We start from the raw sequence: 9,703 nt of genomic DNA on the forward strand, positions 1-9,703 counted from the left end.
CTCATTAAAAGTATAATGAAATTATAAAGTAACTAAACCTTTATTAATTCTCAATCTTAGTTACTTTAGGAAAATGTGAAATAGGTGCTAACCTATGAAATTACACTTTGTACCTTACAAAGTCGTTAGTGGAGCATGTGTGGTTAACCGGCACACTAATAAGGACTAGTAAGAGTGGAAAATGGTAACTTGATTTTATCATAGATCGGTGGAGTGCGTGTGGTTAACCGGCACATCGATTAGGTGATAAAGTTGAGGGTACCAAGTCAATTTGCATGGTTATTCACACCTTGTTTGTGATCCTCGGCATCCCAGTCACAAACTTGAGAGGGCACAATCGAGATTCCAACATGTCATTGCAAGTTCAATGTATCTCAAAAGATCTAGGAGTTTCAAATCCAATTAAAAACTTAATAATCTTTTTCATTTTTTCATGGTGGAAATTGGTAAATCATCATTTACCTACCTTCAACTATTTTATAACTTGGATTACGGCATCCCTCTTCCAGTTATAAATAGGTTGTCGGGTCCTAACCTTAATATTTCATTTGGGTGACTTATTAAGGACTCTTTATCTAATAAAACTTGTCTTTCTTTCTTTCAGATGTCTTCCAACACTGCTACTGGCTCAAACCCTACAGGCTCCTTTTCCCTAATGAACTTGTGTGGGAAAGTCACTTTTGATGGTTCAAATTTCAATGAATAGATTAGGAACATCATAATGATTACTCGCTATGAGGGAAGGCAGTATGTCCTTGACAGAGAACTGAAGGTTGTTGATGAGTCGACTTCTACTCCTGAGGAGGTTGCTGAGTACATTACCCATGAGAAAGATGCCACTAAGGTGTCTTGCATCTTGTTGGCCACAATGACAGCAGAACTCCAGAAATCCTATGAAGATTTCTACCCTTTTGAGATGCACCAAGATATGATGGATAGGTACCATTAGAGTGCTCTTCAGGAGAGGTATGAAATCATTTCCTCCATGATAACAGCTAGGATGAAGGAGGGAGAATCCTTCACCGGTCACTTGCAGAAAATGCAAAGGTTCGTGGACCGTTTATTGAAGCTTAATGTGGACTTCCCTGAGGACATGGCGATTGACATCATTCTCCATTCCTTACCTCCAAGTTATGATCAGTTTCGCATGAATTACATATGAACAAGGAGGAAGTCACACTCAGCAAGCTTCAAGGACTTTTCAGGACCGCTGAAAGTGGCCTAAAAAGTACATTAACTGTTATTCCTACTCCTACTACTGCCCCTGTTCTGGAAATTGGGCAAGGAAAAGGGAAGAAGTTGAAGACCCCTTCGAAGGGTACCAAGGGAAAGTTCCTTGAGGGCTCCTCTTCAAGTGGAACCAAGAAAGGTTCCATTCCTTCTTCTTCAAACCCTAAAGAAGCACAGTGCTTCTACTGCCAGGAAAAGGGGCACTGGAAACGAAGCTGCCCCAAATACTTGCAGGATGTAAGGGATGGGAAAGTTAAACCCACCCATGCAGGTATTTATACTATATTGTCTAATAACTCGTTGCATTCTAACTCTTGGGTACTTGATACAGGTTGTGGTATTCACATTTGTACTGATTTGCAGGGCCTAAGAAGAAGTGAAGAAGTGGAGAACGGGAAGATAAACTTAATCATGGGCAATAGGAAAGCATCACCTGTGACCAAGATTGGAGTTTATTCTTTATTGCTTAATAATGGGTTAACTTTAGATTTGAATAAATGTTGTTACTCGTCAGAAATAGCGAGAAATATTATTTCCTTTCATAGTTTGTACAAGCAAGGATTCACATTTTCATTTGATAATAAAAATGGTGCTATTGATGCTTTTTATAATGATGTGTTTTATTTTAAAGCATTACCTTGTGATGGTGTATATGAAGTTGTGAATGTTGTAGATAATCTAGGAAATAATGTATTGTGTATTGATTTTCAAATAGTCTAGATAAAGCATCCTTATGGCATTGTCGTCTTGGACATATTAACAAGAAGCGCATAGGCCAACTCCAAAAGGCTGGAGTTTTGGAATCATTTGACCTAAAGTCAGATGATAGTTGCGAGTCTTGTTTACTTGGAAAAATAACAAAGTCACCCTTCACTGGTTCTTGTGAGAGGGGTGAAGGTCTGTTGGACCTCATACACACAGATGTGTGTGGACCCTTCAAAGCCGCCACAAGGGATGCTAATCGCTACTATGTGACTTTTACTGATGATTATAGTAATTATGGATATATCTAATTAATCAAGCATAAGTCAGAAACCTTTGAAAAGTTCAAAGAGTTCAAGCAGGAAGTGGAGAATCACTTGGGAAGAAACATCAAGATGCACCGATCCGATCGAGGAGGAGAGTATCTTATTATTGAGTTCCTTGACTATCTTAATGAATGTGGGATTGTCTCACAATTGACACCTCCTAGGACACCACAGCTGAATAGTGTAGTTGAGAAGCGCAATCGAACCTTGTTGGACATGGTTCGTTCCATGATGAGTCGAGCTTCGTTACCAATTTAATTCTGGGGGTATGCCTTAGAGACTGCCGCCCATATCCTTAATCTAGTCCCCACAAAGAAGGTTCCCAAAACACCTCATGAGATGTGGAACGGAAAAGTTCCCAATCTGGACCACATCAAGATTTGGGGTTGCGAGGCTTTCGTGAGGCACGAGTCTCACGACAAGCTCGAACCTTGAAGCAAGAGATGTATTTCCATCGGCTACCCACAGAAATCCTTTGGTTACCTCTTCTACAGACCCAATGAGAATGTGGTCTTTATGGCAAGGAGAGGAGTCTTTCATGAGAGAGAATTTATAAGCCAAGGAGACAGTGGGAGGCAAATTGACCTTGAAGAGCTTCAAGGGTCAAGCGGTGAAGGAACCTCAACACTAGCGACCAACCTGAGGAGGAAACTCCTGTTGATCCGATAGATGTGATGGGTTTTGAGCATTCTAACACTTCCTAAGTGTACATGCAACCCTAATAACCTTGGATCTATGTTTGTCTAATAATCATGCAAAGTTGAATTCCAAGGTTATATTCCTATCTAGCATACATGGGGAACATTTTTAACTTGAATGAAAGATAGAATAACTTACCTTGTTGTTGATTATGATCCTTGAAACCTTGTGAGCCTAGCACCCCAAGTGTGATGCCTCAAATGCTTCACACAACACCAAATGCAAAGGAGTAAACTTTGAGAGAATCTTACACTTGCAAAATCGGCTCTAGCCCTCTTGTTTCTTCGTGTACCCTATTTTGGTGGAGAATGGGTTTCTTATATAGTGTTGACACATCTAGGGTTACACCATGTAAACCCTAATGTGTCATGACTCTTCATTTCCATGACCCCATGGGTTTGTAACTCCCATGGAGCATCCTATGGGTGGAACCCAACTTGATAATCCATGGAGCCTCTTAGCCCACTATATAAGATATGGAAGATTTACATAATCTACCCATATATTTAATTAGTTATCTTTTGATCACTTAATTAATTCTAAATTAATTCTTGATCAAACTAATTAAATAATATTATTAATATATTAGAACTTATAATATATTAATAAACCATAAGTGTTATTTCTCTCATTTTAGTTTATCCAATTGCATGGTGCCATGCAACCCAAATGGACCATGCCGGGTCGGGTCAAGTACATACCAGAAATAGTTATGGACTTAGACACCTTATCCAACAGTCTCCCACTTGGATAAGTCTAATAACTATAACTGCAATACTTCAGGAACCGATCGGCAATCGTAGCTCTTTCAAGGTCTCTCGGAACTGAGAAGATGATGATACGCCATTTAAGATAAGTGATCATATAATCCTCTGTTCTAGATATCAGCCGGACAAATACATGGAACAGTGTCTTACTTTGTGTTCAGCAGTTTGTTTCCCGATTTCCGATTTGTTTGACAAAGAACTTAATTGAACACATCAACTTAGTTCTGACTGGGCCCGGTACATAGGTCAAAACAAAATCATCGAGGGGCCCAGATATCAGCTTCTAATCCAAGAAGGAACAGATAAACTTCGACTCATATGTTTGTTCTACCACTCATTGAATTATACACAAAAGCACGTTTTATAACATCGAGTTACCAATGCGTTAACGTACAATCAATGCATAACCAACTCATAAGTAACAAATCATATCTCTAGGTTTGAAGACTTATATGATATTACCGTCTCACGATCACTCGAGATAAATTCCATGAAGTGATTCCAGTGAGCATGGGTTGAGTCCAATGCTCAGAACTTATGAGCACTCATGAGTGTTGTAGCCATGTCCAACAACTTAGACCTCTGCAACCAATCATGACAGTCTTGATTCATACCTACTTCAGACATATGACCGACTGTGGAGGTTCGAATAATATGATATACCAAACATAATTATTCTAGAAGTCAAAACATGCAAAAGAAATATAGTAAATGATCGACAAGAGATAGCAACACTTTACTCATAAATAAAACACCTTTTATTCATCATCTAATGTCAATTACACATTACAAATTTCAAGGTTATCTAACTACTAAATCTAATATTATCCTTCAGCCCTATGCTCCGAGCATGCTGGAGATGCTTAACCCGAGTCAGTCCCTTCGTGAGGGGATCTGCTGGATTCTCATCCGATGATACCCTCTTTGCCACGAGGAGTCCTTCTTCTATTCGATGTCTGATGAAATGGTATTTTCTGTCGATGTGTCTGGATCTCCCGTGATCCCTTGGTTCCTTGGCTAAGGCAACTGCACTTTCACTATCACATAAAATTTCCATTGGCTCTTTAATAGCTGGTACAACTCCAAGGTCTCCAATGAAGTTCTTCAGCCATATCGCCTCCTTTGCTGCCTCGCTAGCTGCTATATACTCTGATTCGCAAGTTGAATCAGCCACTGTCTCTTGCTTGGAACTCTTCCAAGAAACTGCTCCTTCATTTAAGGTAAAGACCCAGCCTGACTGAGAGCGGAAATTATCCCTATTAGTCTGAAAGCTAGCATCACTATACCCTATAACTCTCAAGTCTTCACTCCCACCGAGGTTAAGGACCCAGTCCTTAGTCCTCCGTAGGTACTTGAGGATATTCTTTACCGCAGTCCAGTGTGCCTTGCCAGGGTTCCCCTGATACCTGCTAACCATGCTCAAAGAAAAGGCTACATCAGGTCGAGTACACGTCATAGCATACATGATCGATCCTACAGCCGAAGCATAAGGTATTCGACTCATTTCTGCTATCTCATCCTCAGTACTAGGGCTTTGTGTCTTACTCAATCTGGCGTTACTCTGGATGGGTAACTCTCCTTTCTTGGAGTCCTGCATGCCGAATCTCTTCAACACCTTATCCAAGTAAGTACTCTGACTAAGTCCAATTAGTCTTTTACTCCGGTCTCTCAAGATCCTTATCCCTAGAATATAGGCAGCTTCTCCTAGGTCCTTCATAGAGAAACACTTCCCAAGCCAGGACTTAACTTCCTGCAGAGTTGGGATGTCATTTCCTATGAGTAGTATGTCATCCACACACAATACCAAAAAGCTAACTATACTCCCACTAGCCTTGACATATACACAAGATTCATCTTCACTCCTAGAAAAGCCAAATTCCTTGACTTTCTCATCAAAGCAAAGATTCCATCTGCGAGGTGCTTGCTTTAACCTATAAATGGATTTCTCAAGCTTACACACTCTATTAGGGTACTCTGTGTTGACAAAACCCTCTAGCTGACTCATGTAAACATCCTCAACCAACTTTCCATTAAGGAAAGCGGTTTTGACATCCATTTTCCATATTTCATAGTCATGAAATGCGGCTATGGCTAACAGAACCCTAATAGACTTAATCTTGGCCACTGGAGAAAAGGTCTCATCATAATCAACTCCCGGAGTTTGTGAGAAACCCTTTGCAACCAGTCGTGCCTTATAAGTGTGTACATTACCATCCATGTCGGTCTTCTTCTTGAAGATCCATTTGCACCCTACAGTCTTACGACCTGGTACATTCTCAACCAAGTTCCAAACTTGATTGTCATATATGGACTGTATCTCGCTGTCCATTGCCTCTTTCCACTTGGCTGAGTCAGGGCCTGTCATGGCTTCCGCATAACTGTTAGGTTCATCCAGACCTATCAGTGTCTCATTACTGATAAGTGTATCACCTTCCGCAGTAATATGGAATCCATAGTAATGCTCAGGTGCATTCCTAACCCTTGTGGAACGCCTCAGAGGTACAGACTTGTCAATTGGCTCAACAGAAGTTTCCTCCTCAAGTTGAGTGCTAGGGTTTGAAGTTCCTGCACCACTTGACTCTTGAATTTCTTCAAGGTCAACTTGCCTCCCACTGTCTCCTTGGCTTATGAACTCTCTCTCTCGAAAGAAAGCCCTCCTAGCTATAAAGACCACATTCTCACTAGGTCTGTAGAAGAAGTAATCAAAGGATTTCTGTGGGTAGCCTATGAAAATACACCTCTCACTTCGAGGTTCGAGCTTATCATGAGTCTCGCGTCTCACGAAAGCCTCGCAACCCCAAATCTTAATGTGGTCTAGTTTGGGTACTTTACCAGTCCACATCTCATGAGGAGTTTTGGCAACTTTCTTTGTGGGAACTAGATTAAGGATATGGGCAGCAGTCACTAAGGCATACCCCCAAAATGAGATTGGTAGCGAAGCTCGACTCATCATGGAACGAACCATATCCAACAAGGTTCGATTACGCCTCTCAGCTACACCATTCAACTACGGTGTCCTGGGAGGTGTCAATTGTGAGACAATCCCACATTCCCTAAGATAGTCGAGGAACTCTGAACTAAGATACTCACCACCTCGATCGGATCGAAGCATCTTAGTGTTCCTGTCCAATTGATTCTCGACTTCCTGTTTAAACTCTTTAAACCTCTCAAAAGTCTCTGACTTATGCTTGATTAAGTAGACATATCCATATCTACTGTAATCATCAGTAAAAGTCAAATAATAACGATTAGCATCCCTTGTGGCATGTTTGAAGGGCCCACACACATCCGTGTGTATAAGATCCAACAAACCTTCACCCCTCTCATAAGAACCTGTGAAGGGTGACTTTGTCATTTTTCCAAGTAAGCATGATTCGTAACTATCATCTGACTTTAGGTCAAATGACTCCAATACTCCATCCTTTTGGAGTTGGCCTATGCGTTTCTTGCTTATATGTCCAAGACGACAATGCCATAATGATGCTTTATCCAAGTTATTATCATTAACAGAATCAATACACGATACATTATTTCCTAAGTTATCAACCACAGATACAGTTTCATACACACCATCACAAGGTAATGCTTTAAAATAAAGAACATTATTAAAGAAAGCATTAATCGAACCAACTTCATTATCAAATCAAAAGGTGAAACCTTGTTTATACAATGCATGAAAGGAAATAATATTTCTTGCCATTTCTGGCGAATAACAACATTTATTCAAATCTAAACTAAACCCACTACTTAGCGATAAAGTATAAACTCCAATCTTGGTGACAGGTAAAGCTTTCCTATTCCCCATGATTAAGTTTATTCTTCCATGCTCCACATTCTCACTTCTTCTTAGTCCCTGCAAATCAGAATAGATATGAATACCACAACCGGTATCAAGGACCCAAGAGTTAGAATGGGGTGAGTTATTAGATAAGATAGTGTAAATACCTGCATGGTTGGGTTTAACTTTCCCATCCTTCACATCTTGCTGGTACTTTGGGCAGTTCCGCTTCCAATGTGACTTTTCATGGCAATAGAAGCATTCAGCCACTTTAGGGTCAGAAGAAGGAGTGACAAAACCTTTCTTGGTTCCACTTGAAGAAGAGCCATCAAGGGTCCTAGCCTTGGTACCCTTCGAAGAGCTCTTCCTCTTCTTCCCTCTACCTTTCCCGATTGCCAAAACCGGGGCGGAGTTTGGAGTAGGAGTGTTAACAACCGACTTACCCTTAAGACATGTTTATGCGGTCTTGAGGAGTCCCTGAAGTTTTCTGAGTGTGACCTCTTCCTTATTCATGTGATATGTCATGCGGAATTGATCATAGCACGATGGTAAGGAGTGCAAAATGATATCTATTGCAAGCACCTCAGGGAAGTTCACATTAAGCTTCAGCAACCGATCCACATACCTTTGCATTTTCTACATGTGGCTTGTGACGGATTCCCCGTCCTTCATCATGGTTGTTATGATAGATCATATGATTTCATACCTCTCTTGTCGTGCACTTTGATGGTATCTTTCCATCAGATCTTGGTGCATTTCAAAAGGGTAGAAGTCCTCATAGGACTTTTGGAGTTCCGCTGTCATGGTGGCCAACATGATGCATGCCACTTTTGTAGCATCCCTTTCATGTGCCTGGAAGTCAGCGATCTCCTGGGGAGTTGCTGTGGTCTCATCAATCTCCTTAAGCTCCTTGTCAAGGACATATTCTTTGTCCTCGTAGCGGGTAATCATCCTGATGTTTCTGATCCATTCATTGAAGTTGGATCCATCAAAAGTGACTTTCCCACACAAGTTCATAAGGGTAAAGGAGCCATTAGGATTAGAGCCAGAAGCAGCATTGTTTGAAGACATCTGAAAGAAGAGAACAAGATTAGTTTAGATATTAAGAGAGTCCTTAATAAAACACCCAAATGTAATATTAAGGCTAGGATCCAATCACAATATATTATAACTTAGAAGAGGTATGCCGTAATCCAAGCTATAACATATTTGAAAGGTAGGTGAATGACGATTCACCAATTTCCACCATGAAAAACGAAATATAAATATTAGGTTTTTAATTGGTTCTTAGAAATTCCTAGATTCTTTTGAGATTCAATGAACTTTTCAAAGGCATGTTTCAATCTCGAGTGTGCCCTCCAAGTTTTGTGATTGGGATACCGAGGATCACAAAACGAGGTGTGAAGTAACCATGCAAATCACTTGGTACCCTCAAGGTTTATCACTCAATCGATGTGCCGGTAAACCACACACGCTCCACCGATGCTATGGTAAACCTTAAGTCACCATTTACCTACCTTGTTAAGTCCAAGTTAGTTTGCCGGTTAACCACACACGCTCCACCAACGACTTAAACAAAGTGTAAAGTGTAATTTCATGGATTAGCACCTTATTCACATTTTCCTAAAGTAACTAAGATTGGGAATTTAATAAAAGCATTTAGTTACTTTATAATATTCATCATACTTTTAATGAGAATTTATAAGTCCTTGTCTTACCCGTTCGGCTAACGACCCTCCACCGATCAAGGAAGCGGTGGGTGAGAGTGGACACCCATTAAGTTGCCATTTTATAGGCAACAACCTTATACCCCCCTTATAGACCGGCTTCGTGAATGAGGCGTACTAGCGGTAAGACAAGTTGTTGTTATACATATATATATTAGTAACTTATAATATTATAAAGTATAAGGGTTGAATTTTAACTTTTAAAATTCTAAGGGTTGGAACTAAAGTTTTAATCAAGACTTTACATGTTCCAAAACTTGAGGGCAAGTTTTGTAAACATCCAAAACTTTTCATTTCTTATAACTTATGAATTAATTGAGTAATAAAAATGAAGACTCTTCATTTTTATAACTCTTGTGTTCTTTTAATGGCTTTAATAAAAGTGAGACTTTTGGTTTTCCATAACTTGATGACAAGTTATGGACTCCATTAAAACACATTATGATCATGAATTAAACTACCATGAAGGTTACA

This window comes from Lactuca virosa, chromosome 3 (genome assembly GCF_052849685.1).
Source record: "Lactuca virosa cultivar CGN04683 chromosome 3, Lactuca_virosa_CGN04683_v6, whole genome shotgun sequence".
Taxonomy (NCBI): domain Eukaryota; kingdom Viridiplantae; phylum Streptophyta; class Magnoliopsida; order Asterales; family Asteraceae; genus Lactuca; species Lactuca virosa.